Genomic DNA, 6057 nt, shown 5'->3' with positions numbered 1-6057 from the left:
TTGCAATGGCTGTGGGAATTGTAAAAATGCCTGCCACAATCAGCCATCCCTGACTGTGAAATTTGAATCTACTGATAGAGAGGAAGATTGGATCACTCATGTTGTGGGAATGGGGCCAATAAAAAGGAGAAAAATATATCTGTTTCACCTGGAGGAAAAATATCACAGTACAGGTGGTACTCAATTAATGACAGCATGGAACAAGTGGTAGTTATGACTGGTTCTCATACTTACAGCCGTCACAGAGTCCCTGTGGTCATGTGATTGCAATTTGCGGCCTTCCCTGCTGGCTTCCAACAAGCAAAGTCAATGAGGAGGCTGGCAGGAAGTTGCAAGTCACAGTCAGATGAGGTCCTTGCTTAACATCCCATGCAGTCCTAGCTTAACGATGACAACTGGGACTGCTGGAACTGCTATCACTAAGTGGCATGGTCATGTGGTTTTTCAACTTACGACCGCATCGCTTAACAATGGAGTTTCCTGTCCCCATTAGCGTTGTTAAGCAAGGACTAGAGTGATAGTTTTTTTCCCTTCTATTCATCTCAAAGTCTTGGTGTTGATAATCTCCAATAAGTTGCACAGAAGCACAACATCAACTGGAGATAACATGGGCACTCTCTGGAACTGGCCTTATGGGCTACCAGTCCAAGCCCACACTACAAAGAATGCTCACTGCCAACCCATGAAGCTTCCTTGCTGCTTCTCTTTCTTGTCCAGGCTGCTTGTTTCCCTGCCACATCTGAGTGAGTGCATAAAGAAGGAAACACATTATGAAATGGTAACCTGGGTAGCCCCATTCAACAAGGAACATGAGGAAAGAGGCCATTTGGATGGGAGAGTACTGACAGTATCTTGCATAAGAGTTTCTCCAAACCAAGAAGCAAGACTGGAAGCGAATAAGGAAGGGATGAAAAATAATCTCTGTTTTTTCCTGTTGCTGCTGTTCCTGCCACCAGTCTCCTGAGGTAGCATTTGCTGTTTCTACAATGAAGCCTCCTTCCAGACCCTAACACTTGCAAGTGGAGGAAGCAGGCTCCAAATTTTGTATATTAGGTAGTGTTTGTTTTGGATCAAGGGCTCCAATCAGTAACACATCAGGAAAATGAATATGACATGTACACGCGTCACAGCTTGCTTGCATTTCCTGAGAGAGTTCTCACCATGCTCTGAGGCGCAGCCTGCCTTCCATGTGCTTGTAATTAAGAGGCAGATCTTAACCATCTATAGTATTTGCCATCAGTTCCAGGGGAAAAATAGAAAAGCAGATGTTGAATGAATCAGGCTGTAGAATATCTAAGCAGCTTTTTGTGGTTTTGTAACATAAAATCATACTGCTGGAAAGGATGGAAAAAAAGAAAAAAAGCTCAGTATGAAAAAGCTAACCATCAACTCCAGGCCCCAACTCAATATCTTTCATAAAGAAGCTTGCAGTAAAAACCACTTGATGACCATGGAGTAACCTATAATACTATAGGAAGAGACCTATACTAGATCCAATCAAATTGATAAAGTTTATTCTTAAACACTTAAGTTTAACAAACATACAGTATGTGATGGCATCAAAAGAATGCAGTGCTATTGTTTTGGTGCTGGTAAAAAAGAGCAAAGAGCAGCTACTGCCTTGACTTCATTCAGTTTTATAACAGAGATCTCAAATGGCTGTATCACACTGTTCATTCATTCTTGTTTTCCAGATTATCAATGCCTCTCCTCCTTTTTCAGCCTTTACATTTGTTCTACAACAAAGCTGGAGAACAATACATAGGACTTACAAAAGCAGTGTAAATTATAACATTATCTTTATAGGATCTCAATGGCCGTGTCCTTTAGAAATCCCCACATTTTGTTTCCTTCTCATATAAGCCATTGGTCAGTCAAAGATTCAGATACATTGATAAAAGCATGATGCTATTCCCAAGCCGAAATCTGTAATTCCCATGGATCCTTTGAGGATTTTGCACTAGTGGGCAAACTGAAAAATTGAGACTTTCAATATGAATGAAAGTGAAATACCCAGAAATGTTGTATTCCATCCCTCTATTTCTGAATCACTAAGTGCCACCCTTTCTCTCCCATTTTTAGCCCTCAGCTTTCCTCCCACTATCTTTCCCTCAGCATCATTAATCAGGGCTAGGACATTTTTGGAAGCAATTTTGGAAGCATATGCACAGTGCAGTACAAATTAGAATGAATCAGCTTCTTGATTCATTCCGAGTTGTGTAAATTGACTTAGTGAATTAGAATGTGGTAATCAATCAATGACTGACATTTAGATTGAGATTGAGATTGAGATTGAGATTTAGACTGAGTTATTTGCTACATAAATGGACTGAGTTGCTAGAGATGATCCTTCTGTAGAAATGAGAGGAAAAATCCTTAAAGTCCCTCAAAAAATGTATAACTGAAAATTAGGTGCAGAGGTTTTTTTTTCTTTCATGTTTATTTATTGCTATTTTCCAGATAAGAATACTAAGTGATTTGGGGGAGAGTTGAGAAAATGCAGTTACTCTGAAATAAACTATTGAAAAAGATATCTAACCTGGCTGGTGAAAGAAAAGAAAAGAAAAGAAAAAAAAGAAAAGGTCAGCCTTAACCCCTCCCATTTTGAGACCCATGAATCTTACAAGACTCACCAAGGGAATCTTTTCCTAAGAATAAACATTTTGGAGACTCAGGTCTTTAAACAGTCCCCAGGAGCCCTTGTCATCCTGCCCTGCTCTTCTCTGACTAATCTCCTTTGTAAGTGTTGGGTCAGGATCAACAATGGTTTTCCACTAAGGTCATTTACTTTCTCTGTTTACACTGCTAATTTTATCACAGTTTGGAGTGGCTAATGGCATTATTTATGTGCTCAGTCCGGGTGATGAATGTTAGTGCTAAATAAAGCCTCCTGGCAGGGCAGGTGTGGGGGCTGATAGTGGCAGATACAAAGCTGAATCGCTCTGGGGAATTAACTGGCTTTGGGAGGGGGTGGTTTACTACAGAATGAGATGCTCGGCAATCAGGGCAACAATAAGTATAAGGAAGAAATTAATTAATGAACAGTTTCTTTTCAAAGGCAGCCTTTGGATCAGGAATTCTAGAACCTCATGCTGTGTGAGAACAGACTAAACTTCTACAGTTTAAAAAGGCAATTAAGTTAAACGGCAAGAGGAGCTGGGCTGGATTAGAGTAATCCTAATTCAGCATTTTCCCCCACTATATCTGACCAGATTCTTTGGAAAAACTCACAAAAGGCATGTGTGCAAATAGCATCCTTATACTTCTATGCTCTATGCTCTGAACTTACAGCACCCTTTGCCTGCTTTATTTGGTTACACGTTTGGAAAAACTGGAATCTTCATTTCTATTGGGAGATCCAGATTCATGACCATCCTCAGCCATGAAAGCTCATGGAATGACTTTGGGTCAGTGTCTCTCTCTTTCTCAGTCCAACATACTTCAAGGGTGGTTGTTGTAGGGGAAACTATGCATGCCACCTTGGATTCCAGTACAAAAAGTGAGGGAAAATCTAATAAATAAATAGATCATCATAAGTATCATCATTGTAGAATGGGATTTGATAACCTGCATTCAGGTATGTGGAGAAAGAAATAGGGAAGAGGTTTAATCATGTAGAGAACTTATCCTCTGCAATCTCTAGTGCAACAGCCTTTATTTTTTAAGAATTCAGCAACACCTGATTTAAGGATTTTAATTTTCTCCACTGTGAGTTGTGAACAGGAACTTGTTCTTTAAAAATATTAGATTCTCAGGAACCAATTTCATTTCCAGATTCTCACTTTATAGCTAAGGTCAATTTTGCAGAAGCTTAGATCTCTTGATTTGTGTGTACATGAGTAGTATACATAGAAAGTCAGTGATTCTATTCTGATTTTCTATGAAAAAGAAATTACGAATAAGAAGCAAATTCATGGGATGCTTCACATTACAATCTGGTTGTTTGTTTGCTTGTTTGTTTAATTCTGAGGAAACTGACAGTGTTTCTCATTGCAGGTAGTCCTCGACTTACAATCACGATTGGGACCAGAACTTCTGTCACTAAGCAATGCAATCATTAAGTGAGTCATGCCTGATTTTACGACCTTTTTTGCCATGGTCATTAAGCAAATCACTGTGGTTGTTAAGTGAATCACATGGTCGTTAAGCAATCCAGCTTCCTCCATTCATTTTGCTTGTCGGAAGCCCCCTGGGAAGGCTGGATATGGTGATCACATGACCCCATGCGACTGTCATAAATACATGCCGGTTGCCAAGCACCTGAATTTTGAACATGTGACTGCGGGGACACTGTGACGGTCATAAATGTCAGAACCAGTTGTAAGTCACTTTTTTCAGCACCATTGTGACTTGTATGGTCATAAATGAATGGTTGTAAGTCGAGGAGTACCTGTGTTTTGAAATCTGAAAATCTGCAAGTGTCAAATTTCTTCCATCCAAATAATTATTAGGGTCATTTATATTAAAAGGCTGATCAGATTCTAATTTAAAGAGAAGGTTCATTTTAATGTTATTGTGTCTTCCAAGTTTTTTATTCCTGCAGAATAATAATAAAGATCAGTCTGCAGAAAGAGATACCCTTGTGTAGTCATGTATTTTCTGCTTTATGAAAAGGTAGAGAGGAAACAAATACATATATTTCAGTGCTGCTGTAATACAGCAACTGTTTTTTGACCTTTTAAAGAAAAAAAAAGTTCTCCATATTCTTGAATATAGAAGTTTTTATAGTTGACAGCTATACTAATCATTCTTATTCCTCTTATTACCCCCACCCCACCCCATTATACATATCTGTTGTTATTTTTCCTACTCTATTTTTAACCTTTCATTTGTTTACATTTTTCTTTAAATGCATTGTCTAGAAATTGACATATGCCTGCAGCAAAGCTCTAATTCTTTTTCAACTTTATCTCCTATTTAATCCCACATACTATTCATTTTATATATGTTCAATCAAAAAACTGATTGAAGTACCTCTACCAATGATTAGGTAGATTTCTATGCTTTGTAGTAAACTGCAACTGCAGGGTTAAAATTTCTGAATGGTTAAACCTAGGTAACCCTGTTTGGAATGTTGCATGTATGTCTGGAGGTTGAGTCATGGCAACTGGACTTCTTTTCTTTTTGGTTAGAGACGTTTCACTACTTGCCCAAGCAGCTTCTTCAGTCTACTGCATGTATTTTTATTAATATAATTTTTAATTGTGAAAAGCCTTTCTGATATTCTTTTTCTTCACAACATGCAGGAATTCCAATCAGCTGAAATTCTATCTGTCAAGCTCTCCTGCATGGGATCTGAATGTGGGAATCTTAGGTATGAATCCTCAACCATCAAAAGTTGCCTAGGTCCCTTGGAGCACCAATATCCATCATTCTATCTGCAGCATAGAACTGTTACAGTGCTAGCTTGGAGGAGTATTCTTGGAGGAAGGGTAGAATATAGATAAATAATAAAGCCCATTTACCTGAGATTACAGAGTACATTTGATTAGATCTCTTGGGTTTTCCCACAGCATCAACATCTATCCTTGTAAACATGACTTGAAAAAGGTTTCAGAGCAAACATAACCTTGAAAAAAGACAAGGAAAAAACTAAATGCACTGAAGGTTTCTGACTGTAATTAGAGATGTTCATTTTAAAGTTCAGACTGATGCCATTTAAAGTCTGTAGGAAGGAAGACCTCGGTAATCAGCTTAAAAGAAGTTCATGGTCTACTTAGGTGCTATGCCAAAAATAGCAGGGTATATGTCTTGTATAGTACAGATAGTTCTTGCTTAACAACCATTCGTTCAGCGACCATTTGAAGTTACAGTGGCACTGAACAAATGGTACTTACGCCCAGTCCCCAAAGTTATGCCCATTGCAGTGCCCCCACAGTCATGTGATCAAAATTCAGGCGCTTGGGAGCCCACCTACACTTATGACTGCAGGAGCACTTCAGCTCCCCCTACCCACCTATCTCCCCCCATCTCTGCCCTTTTGGTCACCCTGCACAGTGGCACTGCTCAGAAATGGTGGCAGCACCAGCAGCGCTGGGGCTGAAGTAGAGGCCTAGG

At 39.3% G+C, this 6057-nt stretch overlaps 2 long non-coding RNA genes across 2 annotated transcripts; both read left to right on the top strand.

Annotated features, from left to right (window-relative positions):
* The first annotated feature begins 817 nt into the window (after positions 1 to 817).
* Positions 818 to 2581, top strand: LOC148216612 (uncharacterized). The gene is made up of 2 exons (XR_015795040.1): positions 818 to 965; positions 2461 to 2581. It is a non-coding gene; the product is annotated as an uncharacterized LOC148216612 (long non-coding RNA).
* A 395-nt stretch (positions 2582 to 2976) lies between these two features.
* Positions 2977 to 5454, top strand: LOC148216611 (uncharacterized). The gene is made up of 3 exons (XR_015795039.1): positions 2977 to 3407; positions 3997 to 4061; positions 5247 to 5454. It is a non-coding gene; the product is annotated as an uncharacterized LOC148216611 (long non-coding RNA).
* Positions 5455 to 6057: the final 603 nt, after the last annotated feature.

This window comes from Python bivittatus, unplaced genomic scaffold (genome assembly GCF_059951505.1).
Source record: "Python bivittatus isolate LINGU-HERP-01145 unplaced genomic scaffold, Pbiv_v1 ctg000080_np1212, whole genome shotgun sequence".
NCBI lineage: Eukaryota > Metazoa > Chordata > Lepidosauria > Squamata > Pythonidae > Python > Python bivittatus.
Note: the sequence above shows the minus strand (reverse complement) of the source record. Positions and strands in the feature narration are given on the sequence as shown.